Consider the following 24055-nt stretch of genomic DNA (forward strand, 5'->3'; position numbering starts at 1 on the left):
GTTCGCCATATAAAACAGTAGAGGTTGTTTATTTGCTCCAATTCGAGACGGCAGAGTCAAACTTTAAGCGAGTACACATTGAAAATGATATATATTTAATTGAATTAGCCTATTGAAAATGATATATATTTAACTGAATTAGCCTACAGTATTTTCATACAGCAGTCAACTATTACAAGAAAGGGGAAGGGTCCAAACGAATCTATCAAAGAGCGATTAAAGGCGCTCAAAAGCTTGGTTTGTCAGCTGTACAATTGCATGACAGTTTGAGGGAGAAAAAGAAATGTGTTGTGAAGGCTTTAATTTAATAATGAGTTCAACTGCTGGGGCAAGAATCATGGATGTGACAGTCGCTGACAAAAGCACTCTTCTCCTGTATCAAATGACGCCATGCAATATGCCTTCATTCGAAGAAAGACTATTACTTGAACTACTTTGAATCTCATTTGTGAAAGGACCTATTGAATATAAAGTACCCATTGGATTGAATTTCCATAATGCAATAAAATGTAGCTGAGTTGTGAAGAAAACGCTACAGCCAAGTTTAGGGAACAAAACTTTTTGTGTGCACACACAGTCACGCTGCCTCAAATACTCTGACAACATACACCAAACATTCATCATATGCAAGGAGCTGTACCATCAGACAAGAAGTGAAAATGGTTTATCTTAAAAATTGATCTTGCAGGTTTAATTAATTATTTTCCGACCCTCGGTCGATAAGGAAAACTTGTGGCACCACAGTGATCATTTTCACAGTTAAGCGCCACTTTATTTCGTTGAAATGCTATGCGAGGAGTATCGACTATCAATATTCCTTAGGCATCCCAAAAATGAGATAAATGCTTTCTAATAAAAGAGCGTACCTACAGCTCTGGTCAGGCTTGATGCCAAGAAGTAATAACATCGTTCAAGCAACTGGCAAAAATGATCATAACTTCATTTCTGAAAAACTAAACTCCACATATTTTACTCTTTTTACTGTAAACACTTGAGATAATTCCTCTCACATTCTGTTGTTTAAAACTCATTTATTTTCTACCCATTGGTTAACTTTAACGGCACCATTATTATTTTATTTTTTCTGGAGAGCTCAGTATTGTTCATTCGGTAATTTTACCGATTTAACATGTCATCATCATTGCTCTCCTTTTTTTTTTTTTGTATGTGGGTGAAAATGTGTATGTGCGTGTGAGAGTGCGTGCGTGCATCCATTAGTTCACCTAAAACCTATAAAAAAAAATTTAAAAAAATCCCATACCGTTTCCCTAAACCGAACACTTCCAGCCAGAGTCGTGAGGCCGTCAGGAAACCCGAGAAAGGACCAAAGAAAAGAAAGGCAGCATTATCTTGTTCAAAACTCAGTTCGAGTTAACAGCCAGTTAAAGTTAAGTTGAACTTTGAAGTTCAGGACTGTCGCTAACATTTTAACAGTGGAGTTTAGCTCACAAAATCATACTTTATCCATACTAGCGGAATGTTTTGTAAAGTTGGGGAAATTACGGTGCCCCTGAAATGCAAAACGCAAAAACAAAAAAGTGAACACGACTGCAAACCAAAAAACACAAACCGAATAAAAAACACCGAAACAAAATTGAAACAACAAAAAGGTTATTGTTTTTTTTGTGTGTGTTTGCGATTATTTTTTGTTTTTGTTTCATATTTTGTTTGTGTTTTTTTATTTGTGTTTGTGATTACTTTTTGTTGTTTTGTATTTTGTTTGTTTTTGATTTGTGTTTGCGATTACTTTTTGTTGTTTTGTTTTGTATTTTGTGTTTGTGTTTTTTGATTTGTGTTTGCGATTACGCTTTTGTGTTTGAAATTGCCTTTTTGTTTTTGTAATTTATTTTTAATTTGCTGTCGAGTTTCATTTTTGTTTTTGTGTTTTTTAATTAGGTTTGTGTATTTTGGTTTGCAGTCGTGTTCACTTTTTTGTTTTTCGTTTTGCTCTTCAGGGCCACCGTAGAAAATAGATTTACTCAATTTATAAGATTGTGATCTATTTGCACATTTAAACGATCTTCAAAAATCAAAAACAAATATTGGAAATACGTAGTACATATTGTGTCTGTATAAAGCACCTGTTAAATTTGTATTTTCTCTGTCCGTGGTAACTTGAATATCAGTCTAAAATTGGATTCAATTAGATATAATAATAGATGTCAAATAGACATAAGCCAAAATAATTAACTCATGCTGTTACAGTGTGATATCACACTTTTTTTTTTTTAGCTATTGCCGTTACCAAGGCCATACTGTGGCAAAATGAGCTGAACTACCATATGGTAGCATGAGGCAAACTGTAATTTGTTTGATCAATCAATAGGGAAATGTTATTTTGAAGATGCAAAAAGGAATGGTAAGAACACAAATAACCAGAGTCTAAGTTTTGAACTTGAAAAGGTTCAAATCATAATGCTAGAAGAGATTATCTGAGGGCAAGCCTGAGGATTTACAAGAAAGGCTGAGAAAAAAAATAAGCCACTCTAAACATGAAAGAGTCTGTTCTTGATTAAAGATAGGAAAGTAACTCCGCACGACAGTGTCTGACCGGCATATTAAAAAGCCTCATTTCATGTTAGTGTACTTGGGGGGCGGGGGGATTAAAAAATTCACTTGCTAAAAATGGGATATGTATTTCAAGTTAGCGCATTATTTTAACCCCGTCTCGATCATTTATTTTTAACTCCAGCGAGCTAAAATCCTGTTTTTTTTTCTGTGCGCACACTGATCTCAGTGTGTCATAAACTGGATTCCTTCAACTTTATTAAGCTGTGTGTGTATTTATGTGGGTGGGGGGAAATAAAACCTATAAATCTGAAATGCATACACTTCCCTCCTCGTGGTGAGGATTAGGTCTCGGTGGGAGCTACGGTTATACATGGAGAAGATAATACCATGAAAATGTAACCCAACTATGGCCTAACCATGTAGAAGGCTAAGAAAGCCACTAATGACTGTTTCATGTTTGAGGGTTACAAACTGAGAGGATACTGATTCACCTTATCCTAATAGATATTAATAGATCACATGGTGATGACACAATGGATAATACAGGAATTACAGCAAATATTGCTTGGAGTATGACTCGATATTGCACCTGGAATGCATCATATACACCATGGAGTCACCATATATCAAAAAGGTGAATATATTTTACGGTGCCAGAGACCACCTTCGGCAATCTGTAGGTAATGTGTTCTCTCTGAGCCTGAGCCAAGCTGCTAGCGAGTATGCATGTGGGTGTCAACACACTTCAGAGCGGTAAACTCTTCGAAACAAGAAATAAATCCCGGTTAAAGCACAGAGCTATACAGTAAAGTCTTAAGGCTCACAATACAGTACATCTACGATTATTAACCTGCACAACTAGGAGTGGATTTAAGGTATTTTTATTTTAACTAATGTAGCTTTTTGGCAGCTTATCTGATGGTACGGTAGTAAATGTATTCACACAGGAAATGCATAGACCAATCACATGCATTGTGACACCAGTAAGGCAAAACTTTGTGAGAGGGTGTATATGAGGTAAGCGTTAAGGAAGAAAGTTCGCTCTCTCTCTGAAAGCTGCTCCTTGCTGTTCAGTGCACGCACATTTCGACCAGGCATGGCGCTGACGGAAAACCGGAAGTGCTGCTAACATTAAAAGAAAAAAACTTTTTTGCCATCCAACATAATAAAAATATGTTATTTGTCTGTTTTCATAAAAACGTATGTGATGTAAAATATTGTGATACGTATCACCTCGAAAGAAATTTATCAGGATACACGTGTATTGAAATACAGGGAGTCCTACGCTGGCGATGTAACCTGAATTTCGACTTAAGTCGGATTTCACCGTTACAGTCGATATTTACATCAAAATACTTTGTACAATAATTTTAAAAAAGAAATTTGCGCAAATATGCCGGAACCAATATTTCGTGTTTCCGCACGGACATTCATTGCTGACGGACGGCAAAGTAGAGCTAATGGAAACTTAAACACGGAAATGCAACGTGACTGATGGCGAGCCCACCTGCTCAAAGGACACCCGTTAACGGGAGGTAACAACAACACAACTTTAAATACCTTAACTTTAAAATTGCGTGATTACTGTGGGAAATTAACGAAAAAGAAGGCGTTGTAAAGTCGAAATGACGTAACTCCACGACTCCCCGTATGTATCGTATCGTAACCCCTGTATGGTCATATGCATTGTATCGGGAGAAAGAAACTAAACATGAGTCAAATCGGTTTCATTGTTAGTCGTAGTTCAGCTTGTTTACAGTTTATCAAGGCAAGGTGCAAGAACTCAAAATGTCTAAATGTTTTTTTTTATTCTCTATTAACGATATTTGGCTTATTTCAACAAGTTCAGCGTGAAAATCAACAATAAATGCAATGCTAAACTTAATTTGAGACTTATTATGGATCCAAAATTTGACTTTAAAAGAACTTATATTTTTGTTATGTATCGTGATATATTTTTTTTATAGCATGACACGAACTAGCGGCTAAAAAGAGCTACTTGTTGAAAAAGGAAGATTCTGATTAATTTGACGATTTTGCATGATGATGTGGAGACAGTCTGATTCAGATTGTCCCAGATTTAGTTTTATTTGCCACCATGCTTCAAACATGAATTGAATAGTGTCTGTAAAGACAGTAAAAACTTTTTTTAGACAAAGAAAAAACTGAAGTCTCCATCCAGTCTCCAGTCTCTGGCTTCTTCACATCCTCTTGTTCAAAGTGGTAAGAAAGTGCAGTGACAAAGGTGAATCCACCGCTTCCCTCCCCTCGCTTCAGCTCGATGCCTCCCCGAACTGAAACTCTCAGCGCTCTTTCCTCTTTAAACATAGTCTCTCCGCTCAGTACCACTTACCAACTTCAAGGTGATACAAACGGCGGAGTGTTAACTCTACAAAGTACATAAGTTTCAGACAGAGAGACTCGTGCTCTTGATCGAGAGCGGTGATGGCGGTGGGGAGGGGGGGAGAGGTGACGAGGACGCGTATAAGGAACACCTTCTGAAGTGTCAAAAGATGGGCCCGGATGATGAAAGAGACAAGGAAAGAGGAAGGGAAGTTACGGGAAGGAGGGCGAGAGCAAGAAACAGCAGCGAGCTGATGTCACATCTGAGGCAGCCGAAAGGCTTTCATGTGTGGAGTACTGGTTCTGTATTCCGTAAAGCAACCACTGAACTGGGGGAATGTGAATGTTTGTACCAGTGCGTGCGTTGTGCGTGTGTGTGTGTGTGTCCCTGTCAAAGTAGGATGAGTTAATAGTTTTCTTCAGTGCGGGTCTGCTAAACAGGAAAATGAGCACCTGGAGAATATGTTGTGCATGGATACATTTGCAAATGCTAACTCTTTCCTGACCCTAAATATCAGCATATTAACTTATGACTTCATCGCTTTGGAGGAATGTGTTTATACTAGTGGTGCGACGGATAACAAAAGTCACGGTTCGGATCGGATCACGGATCGGATCAGATCGTTTTTCGGATCATCAAAAAAAAAAAAAGATAAATAGTACGGTGTTTTCATTTATTTTGTAAAATGCTTTTCCCCATAAAAAAAAAATCAATTCGAAATGTCTAATATAGCCGTTTAGCATTTACCTTTTTTTTTTGGGTGAGTATGTGCGTGTGTGCGTGCGTGCGTGCGAGTGTGTGTGTATTCATTAGTTCACCTAAAACCTATTTAAAAAATCCCATACCGTTCACCTAAACCGAACACTTCCAGCCAGAGTCGTGAGGCCGCCAGGAGACCCGAGGAAGGACCAAAGCATTAGTAACGTTTAGCATTTACCGACCACGGGCCAATGATGATCTGTTGCATCATTAGTTTACACCATATGATTGATGACTGTGGCTATAGCCTACCCTGGTGCACATGTTCTTGCTAGATATCTGCAGGTATAAAGAAGCCCCCTTCAATACATTTCGTGACCTGGTTTGAATTTAGGACATCCTTAAGAAATGTTGTAATGTATTTGCAAATAAAGGTCTGACAAGGATTACTTGAAACTAGTGTCTCGGGAGAATCACCTGTAGCTATGCCTCTTGTTTTCAAACACATTTTTATCTGGGAAGGTCTACAGTACAAAAACTTAAAAAAAAAAATTGACAAAGAACAATTGATGTCTGTTAAGTTTTGTGAATCCAAACAGTTGTGGTCTGGAAGAAACTAGACAGGGTATCAGCACGGGTACTTGGGGAAGCTATAGGCGACGACAAAGCCTTGTCAATAGTGCTCTGTTTTCCATCAACTCTGTTCCTTAATCACCCAGGTCCTAATGCGCCTCTCTATCCGACAGGCCCACTCCCATTCCAATATATCAAGCCGGCGTTTGTCTTAAACAAACATCTACCTGCCTCTCTCTCATTTGCTCTCACAGACCTGCCCTCATCCATCTAAGCCAATAGCAAAGGTCTTCATTACAGAGTGTGTGGTGAAAGGGTTGGGGAAATTTATCTTTATTGATGGTGTCTCCATTGTCTTATCCTTATTGGAGAGAAAAAATGCCCACTCCTCAGTAATTACCTTTTCTGTCTGCCTGCTTTGTGGTCAAACCACAGATTCGTATATCATTACAAAAGCAATCATCTTGATAAAACTATTCGGCAGGGTCATCTGAAGTCTATAATAGGCCATTATTATCATACCTAAACAAAGTTATCAATATATTTGGAACACATTGATGTGTGTTCCAGTGGTCTGTGCTGTTGTTTCCACGACACAATACTAGCTTGACGCAACTTGCATTGGCACGTATTAATGGAAACTACGAAAACTAAGTCGTAAGAAACGCATCTTGATAAATGAGAACAAGTTGACAGACGACAACAACAATGGAAGCGAATGAGGGTACTCCATTTTGGCTTTTGCAGCAGCATAAGCATCAAGTGCTAAGGCACAACAACAGGGTAAGCTAATATTAGCATGTGTGATATATTGTAGTTGTATCCTCAAACATTACAAAAACGAATACCACAAAAAGTACCTCCTTAAACCTGGAAGATGGAATCAGATAGCACCTTGAAGTTCACAATCATTTAAGCACTTCAAGTTCATTTTCCAGCAGTGTTAATTACGGGAAAATGACAAGAGTCAGCGCCATTTTTAGGAGCTAACAATTCCCACACCGCACAACATCTCACCCGCTCTTTACCTCCGAGAAGCGTTTGATAGTATAACATTGTGTACAATACAAACTGGCATGATGTTAAATAAGCGTGCAAGCACACCTGAGTGGTGTCTGAGTCAAGTGTGGAAGAAACCTCATCTTGGCTGAGTTAATTAGCACTAACACAGTCAGCCTTCTCAGGTTGTGGTTTGGAGGACCTCAGGGGGAAGCAGACTGTTGATAGGAGAAAATGGCTGCAATCCCCGATGAGCTTCTATCAGTCTTTAGAGCCTCATGCTGTCGTGTCTCACTTCACGGTAATTATTTCAAAGGCAAGAGCTTGGCAAATGTCATGATTTAGTTTCGGAGGTGGATATGCCAATCCTACCGCAAATTGGTGTAATGGGTGAATGCAACTAAGATCACCATATGTTTTTCAGGTATTTATAATAACGGAAAACAAATGGCTCCTCCCAAACATGTGGGGCCAAATACCTGCTTAAACTTGCCAAAAGAAATGGCAGACTTCCTCTAGCCTACACACAGCCCAAAAGAAAGTCTAAACAAAGCACAAAGGCATCATGTAACATTATTCCAAAGTGTAGGATTCCACAAATATGAAGATGACAATGTCTGTAGGTTCGGCATGAGCTAAGAGGCTTAGCACTACAGGCGGATCCACCTAACAGGGCACTGCTGGTTGGCCCCTGACACTCATTATCCTCCTTACTCCCTCCACTCCTCCAGCAGAGGAACTAATCTAGACCGAGGCGGGGTAAGGACCTTTACTTGGCGATGAAGTCAAAACAAAGGATAAGCGCAGTGTTGTAAACAAACATACTGATATAGTGGAAAATCATACTGGACTTGAAGTGCTTGGAAATTTCAGAGTTACTTCAATAAAAACAGACTTTTCGAAGTTTGAAATGAAAATAAATGGTTTTGGTTGGTGGGTGGATCAAAGGGCAACCACGGGAAACAACAGCCCAATCTCTCCGGGCCAAACGTAGTCACGGAGGTGAAACGGCTACAAATTCAACAAGAAATGAAGTGATTAAAGCGGTGCGAGAAAAAGCACTCGGACACACACAAAATGGCTTTCACACCTCAAGCGTGAGCATCTTCTTTAATCGAAGGGTAATTTATTGACTCCTGCTCACAAAAGCCATAATAGTCATGATCAAGCCTTTCAAGCGTAAAATGCAATAAACTGGGGAAGTGTTTGGTGAACAAAAGGAAGGCCCCACATGACATTATGCTCCCTTCATATCCCATTGCATTAGGTCCAAATGGGTTTTAGGTCAAGGAAGGAACTCTGTGTATAGCCAGGGTCATGGCTGAGAATGTTAAATTATCATTAGGTGACCTCATTCGCCTATATGAATTCACGGCAGCGCTATATTGCACTCATTTGAAGTTAAACTGAATTAATTCAGTACTTTAATAGTTTCATTTCTGGGGGGGAAATAAGTGGATTTACAATTATCCCTTCATGAGGGCCAATCGAAGAAGGGGTTCTCCGAGTGTCAAGCGAAAGAAAAGGAAACAGTTGAGTTGATATGTTGAGAAATAATCAAGTTTTGCTGTTATACTTGAATTCCCAAAGACATTCCCCAAAAAGCCTTTTTTTCCCCCCAAAACAAAAAACTAAATTTCGGTGTAACCCATCAAAATTCTTGCTGCGTTATACTCAAGTTGAAGTGGCCGTTATTTTTGGTAAACCTTCTCACGCTACTATTAACAGCATTTAAGTATACAATAATACATAAAAAATAATACACTTTTTTATTTATTTATTTATTTTTGATTTTTTTTTTTTCCAGGAGAGCTCAGTATTGTTCATTCGATTTGACATCATCATTGCTCTCCTTTTTAAAAAAAAAAAGTTTTTTTTTCTTTCTCTCTTTTTTTTTAAAATATATATACATATATATATATACATATACACACATATATATATATATATATATATATATATATATATATACACACACATATATATATATATATATATATATATACATATATATATACATATACACACACACATATATATATATACACAATGTTAAGTGTGTGCATGTGTGTGTGTGTTTGTTATGCTTCCATAAAGCATATAAAAATTGAGAAAAAAAAATATGACTTGTGCTAATCCATCTAAAGAAAAGGCCAGTCACATTCTATACAGAAAGCAGAAAATGATCTTGCGGTGGATTGAGGAACGATGTCATCGCATTTCCCCTTCGAGTCTTCCTGTCTTATTGCTCTCTCAAAAGAGGCACAAATACTTGTCGATCAGGGAGAACAAAGCCACATAATTGGCTGACTTCTCCCAACTGAGCCCCGCGAAGCACAACGTTAATAACAAACTGATGAGAAATTCATTATGGCTCCAAATAAAAACAACCTCTCCTCGATAAGAGACCCATATATTTTAATGAGAGTGATGCCTCTGTGTTTTCATTAGGCGGCAGAGTCTCAAAACCTGAAGACAAGACCTGAGAGAAGAATGCCATTAAGCCTGGGATATTAAACAAGTGGCAAGGCAATCAATAGGTTTCTACACGAGCAAGGTAGCTTCCCATCCAGGCATTTGGTAGATTAAACCTGAACTTTCCTTCCTTTTCATTCCTACACCGTAATACTTCTGAGATGAATTTTTGCCATCCTTTCATTGGCGTAGCTGCCTTACAGTGGAAAGAAGCTAGATGCACTACTGTTGCCGGTAAATCAGCACTTGTCATAAAATGTGTCATTTTAAAAATCGGAATGGAATAGGATGGAGAGAAAATTTTACGGCACTAATCTGCTCTGTATTTTCACACAAAAAAAAAAAAAACTGATTTGAGCCCGCAATTATACTCCATTTCTGCCGGTCAAAACAGCCACACAAAAACACAGTAAAACCACAAATGCTGAAGTGCGCATAATGTAACCAAACACCACTCAAACACTGTTAAAATGAAAACCTTGGATAAGCTCACTTGAAATCAAAGCTGAATGAGAATCTGATTTACAAAACATCCTTGCTTTGGGGAATGTAAAAAGCTTCCATTCAGATACCATTCATGCACTTAAAGTGACATCTATGTGAATAAAACTAAAACCAGTGAGTTTATAGGCCATTGAACCACTTAAAAAAGTCACTGAAAAAAAAAAAAAAAGAATTGGGTTGAGACTGAGCAGGAGCTCACGTTTAAATGACTTATTGAGAAAACTGCTCGTTTCCACACAAAATGACCAACTAACTAGTAAAAAAAACGCTCCACAACCGAACAGATGGATGGATGAAAACTACAGTGCTGTGACCTCAGGGGAGAAAAGGAGCAAGTGGATCACACTAATGTGGACCTATAATCTTTCTCGGAGTCATTAGCATGATCAATGCTATTCTAATGAGATAACATCTGGAACAAAGAACCCTAATAGCAGACAGCTGCTGGGCAATGCAAGCTAATTAGAGAACATTCTGCAATGTTAAATAATGCTGCATTCATTTTGGCCCGGGATTTGGACGCCAAAATACAACATGTTGAATATTTTATGCAATGTATCTTATAACCAATTATGGCATGGAGAAAGCATTTGAAGGTGCCAGCAAACCCACACCAACTGTCATTAGTCTGTCACTGTCCGGTTGTACACTGTAATATATATATATATATATATATATATATATATGTATATATATATATTTTTTTTTTTGTTATTTTACAAAAAAAATTGAAATACATATATTGTTTATTAATACGTTCACAAATGTATCATGATTTCATAAATATTTGTCTGTTATTTAATGGAATACTTTAAAACCCTAAAAAATGGAGAGAGAAAATATTTACTGAGAAATTAACAGTAAAAAATTTTAATTTTACCATAATTTCTTTGTGAATTGACAATTTTTTTCAAAGTGAAAATAACTACAAGTTCTGTAATGTCCTATAGATGGTAGCATTTATTGTATTAATAATTAATATTAGTATTTGAGATATACACTGTAAAAAAAAATCATTTAAAAAAACGGTAATTTTCCAGCAGCTGTGAAATAACAGAAAATTATATTTCTCATTTAAAAAAACAGTTATTAATATAAGTAATAATTTATAATAATTAAATAATAATTTAAGTACACTTTTTAAATGTTTAAACTTTGTTTTTACGAGAAAGTAATTTTCTGTTATTTGACAGCATTTTTCTGGCGCCCCAGGTGTCGGAAATTTACAGTTTTTTTATGATTTATTTTTTACAGTGAGTTATCCGAAGTTCCAAACTCAAACTGAACCAACTGACCTTAGTCTGCACCAACTGGCAAATGAACAAATCAGATGTCTATTATCAGCGTAAAGGTATCAAACCTGTCTACGGATTAGCACATATGCAATTGCTATCACATGTTTGTTTCTTTTCTAATCTACAAAGGACATTTTTCAAATTGTCTCGCAGTGTAATGTGCTTTCATGTGCAGTTTATGAAATGTTGTTTGTTACTAAAAGTAGTGTTCATGGCTTGATTGTCACCTACTTTTTTTTTTCGGCTAGTATTGCATTATTTTCACAATTTTCGCTTGATTTTTACATAAAACCTGATTTTTATTTTGAAGGTTCTCTTTCAAGATATCGCAGCAAAATTGAAAGAATACTACAGTGAATGGAATTTTAAAAAACAAACAAATATGCTTTAAAAAACAGATGCAGGTTCATCAAAGTTGTAGCCTAACGAGAATACCCCCAAAAATAATATATTTAAAAAAAAAAAAAAGGAAAAAACTGTGTTATTAATGTTAACAACAAATACCAATTTTGGTTCCTATTCGGGCTGATTTGCACTCACTGCATACACCAAACTTTCCTTCAATGTGACCAATGGGTCTTTTACAAGGGTTTGTTCTGACATTACATTAAAATTTCATTTAATTAGAGCAAAACAAAACGTCACATATAAATATAGATTCACATATATTTATGTGGAAACTATTTTTCAAGCTAACCTTTCATTTCAGTAAACAAGCTTTTAATCAGTCTTTTGTGTAGTTTGAGAGGATTGCTTTTAATTAATCAATGCATGACAATATCACATTTGTTCCTCTTGTCTTAATTCATAAAGACTTTTGTGAGTGTAAGCCAATGGCAAAGCGAGTGGCGCGCAACTGAATGACAGAAAGTAAGTGGGTCCATTTGCACAGAATTGTACCCAAAAAAGTTCTACCTTCCAAATACCGGCTGAGCATAGAAGCATGATCCAATTAGTTCTGAGCTTAGAAAAAGGAAATAATGAACAGCGACGTCAAAGAAAGCTTCATAATAGTGTTTGTACAAGTCTTTGGTGATCATGGGAAAATATAATTACGACGAACAAAGAACACTGTGTGGTCCGACATAAAGCATTAGTAACATATAATGGGGGAGAGAACGGGATGAAAATCCTTTCAGAATTTCCAATCATGTAACTCCATGAATGACCTGCATATAAAGCTGTGTCCATTCATCTTCATTAGGTGTTTTTTTCTTTTAAATCTCTTTTATTTTCAATGTTCAAATACATTAATTCAGAACACGGATGGAACAGTGGGATATATGGTTAGTGTGTCTGCCTCGCAGTGGCGAGATTCTGGGTTTGAAACTCTGCTCGCATTCTGTTTGGAGTTTGCATGTTGTTCAGTGGGTTTTCTCTGCATACGCGCATGAACATGCATGTAAGGCTATATCAATACAAGGGGGGGTCACAATTAGCATGTTAACTCATTTGCTCCCAAAAAACGTATAAATACGTTCTATTTAATTTTTTTTTTAAAAAGTGTCCCAAAAACATACTTATACGTTTGTTATGTTTTTTTTTTCTTATGCTAGAGCACACAGAAGGCTTTGATGCAAGCTCTCAACTGCAAAGAACGGTTGAAGAAATGGTAGTTATTACACAAACGGCCAGCAGGTGGCAGAAGAGCATAGGAAATGAACCAGGGCCATGTTGAAAAAACAATCAATTACTCAGAATTCTAAATAGATTTCTGAATAATGATGAAACTTAGCTATATTCTAATGGTAATTGCTGAAAAATGGAAACAGATAGAAATATACTTTTTTTCCTGATGAAAGAAGAGACTCTAATCTTTCTTTTGGTTTCATGGTTTTATAGCAATAGAACACAATTTTCTGTGAAAACTAATGTCATCTTGTGGCGAAAAAAATGACTTCAATACAAATCAATGCTGCACACTTTTGTGGCATCTTGATGCCAAGAAACTAAACGGAGGAGCTTCATTTAGACATGCCATTGCCCTGTTTAATAGCCATTTAGTTCTGCCTTTTTCTGCCATCTTGTGGCACCTGTTGGTAATAATAATCCTTTCAGGGGGGCATATATTTCTCACTGTATTGCAGAAAGTCTACACTGGGTTTTTTCACAATGTTTACTGCAATAATCAAAAAAATATGTATAGCCACAACCTGTACTGACTTGGAAAAAATGACTGCATGGGGACTGCATGCAATGAAATGATTTTTCCTGTATTTAACTGTAAATTCAAATAATAGCAAAGGTGTCTTATTGTGTGTAATGCCAGGAAAGTGCATTAGTATGGATATTGAGGGAAGGAGAAAGAAATACTATCAGCTTTGAGTGCAGTCTACATTGCAGCAGCACTACTCCTTGGAGAGCGCCAGGACGACAACAACAACAACAACAAGGAATAGGCTCCCAACTAACAGTAATTGCTTTAAAATAATAGAATTCATTACGGTTATGGTGCTTGTTCAGAAATGCAAACGGGAAGAAAAGGATTCGCTAGAGAGTTGGGGCTCAACTGCATCACTAAAAACCACGGGGAGATGAAAGGCATAATTCAGATGACAATTTTAGAAGCTTTAGTGCGTTTTCATCAGGAGCTCAGAACATGTTGTTAGCATAACAACATCAAGATAGATTTTTTTTTCCTGTTTCTTTTGTTCTTCTTGTATGGAACTTTTCCCCTCTCTTGATTATTTTCCTGCACTAGCAATTTTGACCTCTTATACAGAGACGTGTGACACAAACAATCTACCGAACAACACTTGCCGGCGACGGACGGCCAACTGGAAACTACCCTATCTAATGTTGATACGAAAAGAAGAAGAAGAAGAAGAAAAAAAATCACACGTGCCAGTGAACTTGCTGCTTGTCAATATGTAATACACATCAGGGGTTCACAATTTCAGGTCCTGCTATTAAATCGCAATTGCTATCTGTAACTAGTTGACTAGGAAAATATTTATTTGAGGCAGCCCTACTATCCACACGCATTTGCTCCCAAAAACGTATATTTGAAATATTGTTGGTCCCAAAAACGTATTTATCCTTTTTTTATGCTAGAGCATACAGAAGGCTTTAATGCGGCCTTTGACCTGAAAAAATCACTTAAAGCAATGGTAGTTATTACAAAAACGGCCAGGAGGTGGCAGCAGAGTATAAGAGATCAACCAGGGCCATGTTGCAACAAGCTCTTTTCCCCAGTGTTTTCAACAGGTTTGTGAATAATGATGAAACCTAGCTAAATTCTCATGCTAATTACTGCAAAACTGAAATAGATAGAAATATACTTTTTCTTTCTGTTGAAAGAAGAGACTCTAATCTTTATTTTGGTAGGTTCCATGTTTTTATAGCAAAACAACACAATGGGCCTTGTAAAATCAGTCAAAATCCAGTAAAAGACGGGAGTGAAGGGGGTTGCTTCAGTAAAAATGGCGAGAGTGAACGAGTTAACAGTGGATTGGTTTAAAAATAATAATAATTAAAAAGTCTTAAAAATCAGCGAATACTGGCTAGGTGATTTTGCAAAAGGGCAAAACATAAGGGCCCACTGTATTATTTTTTGGGATTTGACCTCAACCAATGACCAAATGTATTTGATTCAAGGCCAATGTGTGTGTGTGTCTGTCATCCAATCAGCATTAAGAACATCAGCTCTCAAGACCACTCGGGACATAAAGAGACAGGCCGGCCATCTCGACATGATTGGATGTCACCTGGCATGCTGCGTCTCTGGTTATCTACAAGGGCATCACCATTTGGAACGCTATAGATCTGCCATCAAATCAGCCTCCGCAATATCCTGTAATTGTCCTTAAAAAAAAAAACGTAGAAGTACTTTGACCACCCACAGATAGCGCAAGCAAACATCGATAACATAACCTAAAAAAAAAAATCCAGAGTTAGAAAATGATGGGCAAAGATGTACTTTAGCCCACTTTCTTGATTCAGGTAAGTAGAGTGGCCACCCAAATAAAATCTCACAGAACGTCTAGTCACTGCGGCCATGTTGTACTGAGCAGCCAGGCAGAGACCAATGAAGGTTACTGCTGCAAGGCAAAAATGTATTTTTCTAATTCTATGATTAGTATTTGGATTTAGCTGGTACACAGTAGTGTGGTGGCATCCTTAACTCTTTCTAACCCAAAAAAAGTATAAATCCGTTTTTTAATACTTTGTCTTTCACTCCCAAAAACGCATTGTGTGATGTCATGGATGACAACATTTCCACTTCAGAGATTTTGCATGTTGACTGGCATGTTTTCCAGAAAAGTTTCATTTAACCCCTGGGCGTTATTATAGTTTGATTAAATTCTTGTAATTTTTGCCAAAATCTGGCATTTCCTTTGAAGTGTGATAACTTAGTCATTTATGAATATTTTTTTCACTTTCAACCACTCAAAATGTTCAGTGGCATCAGACCTATCTACACATATATAGTTTTTTTTTTTGTTTTTTTTTAATGCCCCCTATGGACAACAATAGCAGTATTATGCTAATAGCAAGACTAGCTATGGTGTGTATATATATATATAAAATAAAATAATAATTTATATATTTCATATGATATAGTTAGAGGCTCAAACAAGTCCATAAGTCATAACAATAGAATTTTATTATGCATGCATTTTGTATTCATTTATTAGCCTTTGGCGCCACCTAGTGGATTTTTGTGTTAACATTCTAAACACACACATTCCTCTATTTTCATGTTTATGACTCGTCAAAGAACGATTGCATCAGTAATCACGGAAAATGCATTATAACACATCAGATTTACAGCATATCAAAAACTGTCATTTATAATGGGAGTCAATGAGCCAAAATCGGGCATTATTACAACAACTTCGTGTGAATCTCTCCCTCCTGTTTGGTAATAATTATAAATTACAGCATGGCGCCAATTTGAACTTCTACATTTTTAAACAATCCTGGTAAAATGTCAGGTCCCTAGTGTATTTTTTTCAAATGCTTTTTCTTTGATGGAAAACAGAAAAACAGAAAAAAGCCAGAAAATGGACAAATAACGCCGAGGGGTTAAAAAGTTAAAAGCCAAATTCTGAATTGAGCGACCTCCACTTTCAGAGCTTCCACAGTATATTGATGTAACGTGTAAATAATGCAAAGTTGCATTTGCGGTAAGCATACAGTAAGGACCGGAGCCGATTGTGCCGATGCTCTCGTTATTTGAGCATAACGGATGCACGGTTAGCAAGGGATTATGTCTATTTATCTTCGTAGGTCAGTCTAATAAATAATTCAAGTATGATTGCATAAAAGTGGAGCTTGTGTCGATAGCAGGTAAAGCAAACAAGCGCTTCCTTTCTGGCCCTGATGGAGAAAGGGAAGCATTCCAAGGAAAATATCAAGTAGACCCAGAAGGGCTGGTCTGCCGAGCGGTCTTGTGAATGTGGCAGAGAAAACGTGATTAATCTCTTCTTTAAAATTCCCATCCTGGATGATAGCAGCTGAATAATCAAAATATTGATCAGACCAATCGGAATCATTCTAAATGCCATTGAGCCATTTTACAGTTATTTTCCCTTTAAAGAATGGAAATAAATGTGCAGCCTGAGCAACACATTCAGTTATGACTTAGGCATGGAGAAGCCCATTAGGTCAATTCCATAGCAACAACTGTCTTCCAGCCCTTTGTGAGCCCACCGGTCAATTCAGTGAGCACCTACTGCCACCAAGTGCTGGCCTTTGGTACTACAATAGCAGCTGGGGAACAACATGATGGACAGACCCTGATCATGCATGACCAGAAAATAAGAAGACTGACCTTTTTTTCCACACTGTAGAATAATTAGTTGGATTGTGTGTTATGAAAATGGTGAAAGGTGAGTAGGCTATTGTGCATAGCAAATCGGAATGGATACCAATTAAATGAATGATGCATAAAGTGGGCATCAAGTGAGACGAACGATTTTAGGAGCTTGTCTAGTGTGTGTCCAGATTGACCATGGTTGTGTTTCAGGACATAATGTGATGTTATATTTCCCCAATTTCTAAGGCTGAGTCAAAACGAATCAATTAATTGAAAATTAATTGATTATACAATTAATCAACAACTATTTTAATAATCGAGTAATCGTTTAGAGCCATTGCTTAACTTCAAATTGTCCAAATCAGATTTTTAGCATCTCAGCAGGAATTATTCTCTTATTATCTTTTACATTTGCTTTTACTTTGGAAAATAAAATGATGACTGAATCAGTTCTAAAGTATCAGTTGTGCGAGTACAATGTCAGTTCCTCTTGTGTGAAATTGCTTCATTTTTGTTTACTTGTTTTTAATCACGAACTATGACGGCGTATTAGGGCCACGTATAAATATATTTTAAGAGGGCAATATTCTGAGAAAACTTTTTTTTTTCAAACTTTTTTTTTTTTGCCACTTAATAAATAATAATATAATAATTGCTCCCCCCTCTAAAAAATATATATATTTATACGGGGTCCTAATACACTGTCGTAATGAACGTACCAAATAAACGGCAAAAATTGGTTACAACTTTTTATATATATATATATATATATATATATATATATATATATATATATATATATATATATATATATATATATATATATATATTCCTGTAGTACAGTTCAATTCAAAATGAAATAATATCAGATTTATTTGATTAATTGATGGAATTATCAAATTTAAAATTATTCAATAGTGACAGCCCTAAATTAAACATTACCCGTTCAAGTTTGAATTTAGTGGATAAAACCAGTTCCATTCACTTTGTATAAGCATCTGTTTAGTTCTGTACAACAAAATTTCAGCATCCAGCTAAATCGCATCACTAACATAAATCGAATAAGAAGACCTATGAATGCAGAAAAATTATTTTTGAGTAGAACTAGCAGTTTTTATGGTGCCAAACTACCCGACATCCGTACTGCAGCATTTTCAGCTGTTTTTGTGCATCAGTTGTCATCTAAAAATAAATTTTGAACCGAGTTTTTATATATATATATATATATATATATATATATATATATGTGAACATACTATGGATTCCATGTGGAATGAAAGGAAGCTGAAGTTTTTTTTTTTTTGTCCATTCATGACAATGCTATGAAAGCAGAGACAATTCAGTATATTGATTGCCCTAAATTTGCAGTAAAGATTTTTTTTTTTTTTAATGTACCAATTCACGCATAGTGTCGGTTAAGATGCAGGACTATAAGAAAACAGCAGGGTCTAAGCATTCTTCTGTGGCACAATGCTACCCCATATCATAATAAATTGCACGTTGCCATTATGTAGCAAGCGTTTGGCAAAACTACAGACAGAAGTGTTGCCCCATGAAGGCCACCCACTGCCCCGCATAGTCCGTGCAAATCTTTGACATACTATGTCACATTTCACCGGTGCGACCTCCGGAGCGAGCCGCAAACTTGATCAAGCACGGCAAATAACGTATTAAATATAAACAGATGATATCAAAAAGCTAAAGAGGCAAATAAAAGAATTTGAGAGGAGCCGTCAACCATAAAACATGGAGGATACACAGAATTTCACAGCTGTGTGAACGGTTAAAGCAGATGCGATGGGATGTGATGGTGGGTGCATACAGAGAGGCGGGCTGTAAAAATATGCTATAAACTTTATGGAGCCTAATGCGGCCCTGCAGCACCCTCCCGCTGGGCTGCATGTCGACAGCTATGCCGAGTGTGTAACGGAACTGCGGGGGGAGAGACGTACAACCGAGAGCGTACCCGCTATTCGCGGCCTCCATCCGTGATATTTCGAAAACACATCAAATTCATATATCGGTTGTGCTGGGAATCCCATTTTTCCGATCTGTCCTTTTTTCATAAGCCACTCTAACAAACACTCGCCCCTGCAATGGCTGAGGCCGAGATGTAACGGGCACATCTGTTGGACCTGCACGGAGGAAAAACAAATGAGTCATACACACACAGTCATTAGGCCGGGTGCACAGACACTGACATGGGCATAAACAGAATCGAAAGCACTGACAGGGACCTAGTTCATTCCGATATCGGTGTGCTGTGACCGATTCAGCTTTTTATGCTCCCCTCAACATCAAGAGAGGCAGTTGAACTGATGGAAGTGCGGCAATTGTCTCCACAGTATGTTTGAAAAGATGTATAAAAAAAAAAAAAAGATGTATGACACACAGATGGACTAGGTAAGAAAAGGAAAGGAAATGGGATGCACAAAAATCCAGGTAAAAAAAACAAAGAAAAGATGCATGACACACAGATGGACCAGGTAAGAAAAGGAAAGGAAACAGGATACACAAAAATCCGGGTAAAAAAAAAAAAAAAAAAAAAAAAAAAGATGTATGACACACAGATGGACCAGGTAAGAAAAGGAAAGGAAACGGGATGCACAAAAATCCGGGTAAAAAAAAAAAAGATGTATGACACACAGATGGACCAGGTAAGAAAAGGAAAGGAATCGGGACGCACAAAAATCCGGGTAAAAAAAAAAAAAAAAAAGATGTATGACAAACAGATGGACCAGGTAAGAAAAGGAAAGGAAACAGGATACACAAAAATCCGGGTAAAAAAAATAATAAAATAAAAAAGTATGACACACAGATGGACCAGGTAAGAAAAGGAAAGGAAACGGGATGCACAAAAATCCAGGTAAAAAAAAAAAAAGATGTATGACACACAGATGGACCAGGTAAGAAAAGGAAAGGAAACGAGATGCACAAAAATCCGGGTAAAAAAAAAAAAAAAAAGATCAAATTGAGGCAATTGAGGCGTTGAGAGGAACCAGTTGAGGTGGCTCGGGCATCTGGTTCGGATGCCTCCTGGACGCCTCCCTGGGGAGGTGTTCTGGGCATGTCCTACCGGTGGGAGGCCCCCGGGGAAGACCCAGGACACGCTGGAGAGACTACGTCTCTCGGCTGGCCTGGGAACGCCTTGGGATCCCGTCGGAGGAGCTGGGTGAAGTGGCTGGGGAGAGGGAAATCTGGGCTTCCCTGCTAAAGCTGCTGCCCCCGCGACCCGACCCCGGATAAGCGGAATTGAAGACGGACGGACGGACGGACAAATTGAGACAGATCATCCTGACTATGATGGGTGACTACCGATTAATTGCTACAAAACGGAAAAAGTTACAAATATATTTGATATACTTTTTTTCCTGATGAAAGAAGAGACTCTAATCTTTCTTTTGGTAGATTCCATGTTTTTATGTCAATAGAACACAATATTCTGTGGGCCTTGCGAAATCTGTCAAAATCCAGTAAAACAGCCGACGGGAGCGAAGGGGCTTGCTTCAGTGGAATTGGCTGGGAGTGAATGAGTTAATCTGGGTCAATCCTGGCTCAAATTGAGGCAGAGGTGGTATCATCCAGACTATGATGGGTGACTACCGATTAATTGCTACAAAACGGAAAAAGTTACAAATATAAGTGACTCTAATCTTTCTTTTGGTAGGTTCCATGTTTTTATGGCAATAGAACACAATATTCTGTGGGCCTTGCAAAATCAGTCAAAATCCAGTAAAACATCCGCCGGGAGCGAAGGGGCTTGCTTCAGTGAAATTGGCTGGGAGTGAATGAGTTAATCAAGGTTCGGCGTAGGTCAAGATATGCACCTCAATTATAATTATCTTTCATCGGAGTAGCGTAATATTAATATTTGATGCTGGTGTACCGATATTTTGCTGGAGAAAACGATAAATTACGATTCAAGATCTATAGTTTGTACCACAACTAATTTCAGTGGCAGTAACCATTTGTCAATATTTATCAGGTTTGACCATTAGTGCAAATTTGGTTGCTATCTAAGTACATCAGGCAAAAGGCATCCGTTCATACTAAACACCGTCCATCTGTTGGATTGTGTTTGCTTCTCACCAAACAGACAAGCCTCCATTTTCTCGTCCTTCCTGTGAATTGTGTCGAACTCATCTCATCTTAGCAGCGTGCCATCTGAGACTGTCGATGGGAGTGCACAGAGGGGGGGAAGTCTGCTTCCGCAGTAACGCCACAGGAGTTTCTGATGGACTGTTACAAGCCGGCCCTTGATTTGTGACGTAAATCAGGGCAATGTTTACAGGGACTAATGCTCGAAAAGCGTCAAAACGGTCAGCGGGCAAGCTGTGATGCTGTGCAGAAGCAACGGCATCCGGTTCGAACACCTGCAGACACGATGTCCAAGATGAGCAGGTACCATCGGATCCGTGTATTCTGCTCATCCGTCGCTCAATCTTGAGGTTGGAAAGAGCATTTGAGACTTAGAAATGTTGCACATTTGCACGCCGGTCAAACTGGATTAGATCCAATTGACACCGTTCTCTATTCCGAGCTCGTTCTCTAGCGGGGAGAGCAGAGAATGTCAGAGAAATTTCATGCCTGAGACAGAGGAGTTACAGTCGCGCGTTCCCTACAGACAATCCGAGCCGGCTCTCTCCCTCCGGCATAAGTGAGAGCGCTCTATCCCAATGACACACGCTGACAGCGTGAAAATAGGAATCTGCCGGCAAAGCAGGGAGTTAACTGTGACCAACCACCAGCTAACCAGGCTAAACACCTTCAGCTTCCTGCTGCTCTTGTGGGCCGATTATAGAATGACAACTCGTAGCTTTTAACAAGAGCAATCTGGTGGAGGATGCAACATTTGTCGCTTGCGCAATCAATTGTTGAATGTGTTAGCTGTCGGATTGACGTGTTGTTCACTTGGATCCGCATACGATTCAGGATGAAACTTCATGATCGTCCTTTAAGTGCGACAAACAACTAGACATGAACGGAATGGGAATTTAACCCTGGAGAACCCAAGAACCCTTTTTCTTCTTTGGAAAATTATGAATTATACATTAAATGACTGCTATAAATTCACTGAACACCAAAATAAATGTTTTTTTCAATTTTAACCCTTTATTCCCTAATTTAGGATTAGGGCGAAATTTGACCCTTTTGGGATTTAGGGGTATCATTTCGAAAAATCAGAATAACAAAAACTGTCAGTAAACTATTTAGAATTTAAGAAAATAATCAATCAAATACACAGCTACATTGAACAGTATATATTTTTTGTTTTATTTGTTGCATTTTAGAACCCTGTGGGTTCTCCAGGGTTAAAGATGTTCCATATTTCTTCATTTCATATTTAAGCAACTATAGAGGGCAGAGAATGAAGTCAGACGACGTGTAGATCCTCAGAACATAAACACGGATGTACACAACATTGTGGAGAGGTCTATCGACTGCAATGCAAATTGTTCTTAAAATGTTATCGAACTAATTGACACGGCCTCTACATAATTTATATTGTTCTTAATTTTGCACAGGACGATCATTTACAACTTGCAGTAAGACTTTAACCTTTAAATCATCTGAGAAAGCTGCAAGAGGTAGTGCTGTCACTATCGAGAATTTTTAGAATTCAATCAATCGACTAATCGGATTCATTTTAATTTTGCATTAACGTATATTACAAAAGCAGTTTGTTAACCAGTGATTGGTGTTTATTTCGTATCGGGCCCAACCGATATGCATTTTTTAAGGCCAATACCAATACCGATTTTTGGCAGAAAAAAAATACAGATTACCAATTAATCTGCTGATTATTTAAGAATATATGTCATGCATACAATTATTATTTAAATGTAACTTGAAAGGACAGTGACAAAATAAAACGAGTATGTGAAATAAGAATAGAATAAAAATAATAATAATAATAATATTTTTTTTTTTTAAAAAGAGAGCGCAATGATGATGACATGTCAAATCGGTAAAATTACCGAATGAACAATACTGAGCTCTACAGAAAAAAAAAAAAAGAATACACTAAAATAATAGCAACAGAAAAAAAATAGTAAGAACAAATACTGTTCCTTTGCATTTTGGCCTCTTGGGGGCAGTGGGGTGCCATGCATCCATTATGTACACACTTGAAGTGAGTACAGAAGAAAGTTGCAATTGAATTCTATTAAAATAACTCATTTTTCACACATTGGGAAGAATTTGTGCCTCTGCGTAGTGTTATCTTACCTGTGGGTATGTGTTCCCACGCCATTTGTGTGTGAATATTCATTATTTGAAGGAAAAACACATCGATGCTAACTTCCTGTTAGCATTTGAATGGGATCCTCCCGTCGCTTTAGCATTAGCGCTATGGCTAGCGATGTTTTAAAAACGAAGCATGTTTTGTATTTAAATATTCAGTGGATGTTTAGGTTCGGTCATTGTAGTAAAAACATATGTTTGCAAATGTCTTATTTTGATAATCAGTCTTCTTTCATCAATGACGACAGAAATCAGTGAACAATTACTGTTGATATGCTGAAATCAGAGGATTTGGACTCGATCATTAAAATAGTTGTCGATTCATTTGCTAATCAATTACTTGTCGATTAATCTATTATTTTTTAGAACTTTGGGTGACTATATTTTGATTTCCAAATATGAATCACATCTGGATGAAACGTAGTATGGCATCACAGTGTGTCCGCGTGACCGAAAAAACAAATATATGGATTTTTTTTTTTTTTTAATTTAAAAAATTACAACCAAAGCAAATGAAAACATACTAATTTATTAGGAGGAAAGAATACTTGTATTATGGAAAATCTGGTAAAATGCTTGATTTTGCTAAAGAAATGCAATAAATTGTTAAATATATTGCTTAATTTTAACTGACTGGATAAATAAAGTACA

The 24055-nt window shown here is 37.4% G+C and overlaps 1 protein-coding gene across 5 annotated transcripts in view; it reads right to left on the reverse strand.

Moving 5' to 3' along the window:
* The window catches only part of diaph2 (diaphanous-related formin 2), a 421729-nt gene that overhangs the window by 358925 nt on the left and 38749 nt on the right, over window positions 1-24055 (reverse strand). The window lies entirely within an intron of this gene.

The sequence above is a fragment of the Vanacampus margaritifer genome, chromosome 10 (assembly GCF_051991255.1).
Source record: "Vanacampus margaritifer isolate UIUO_Vmar chromosome 10, RoL_Vmar_1.0, whole genome shotgun sequence".
Taxonomy (NCBI): Eukaryota; Metazoa; Chordata; class Actinopteri; order Syngnathiformes; family Syngnathidae; genus Vanacampus; species Vanacampus margaritifer.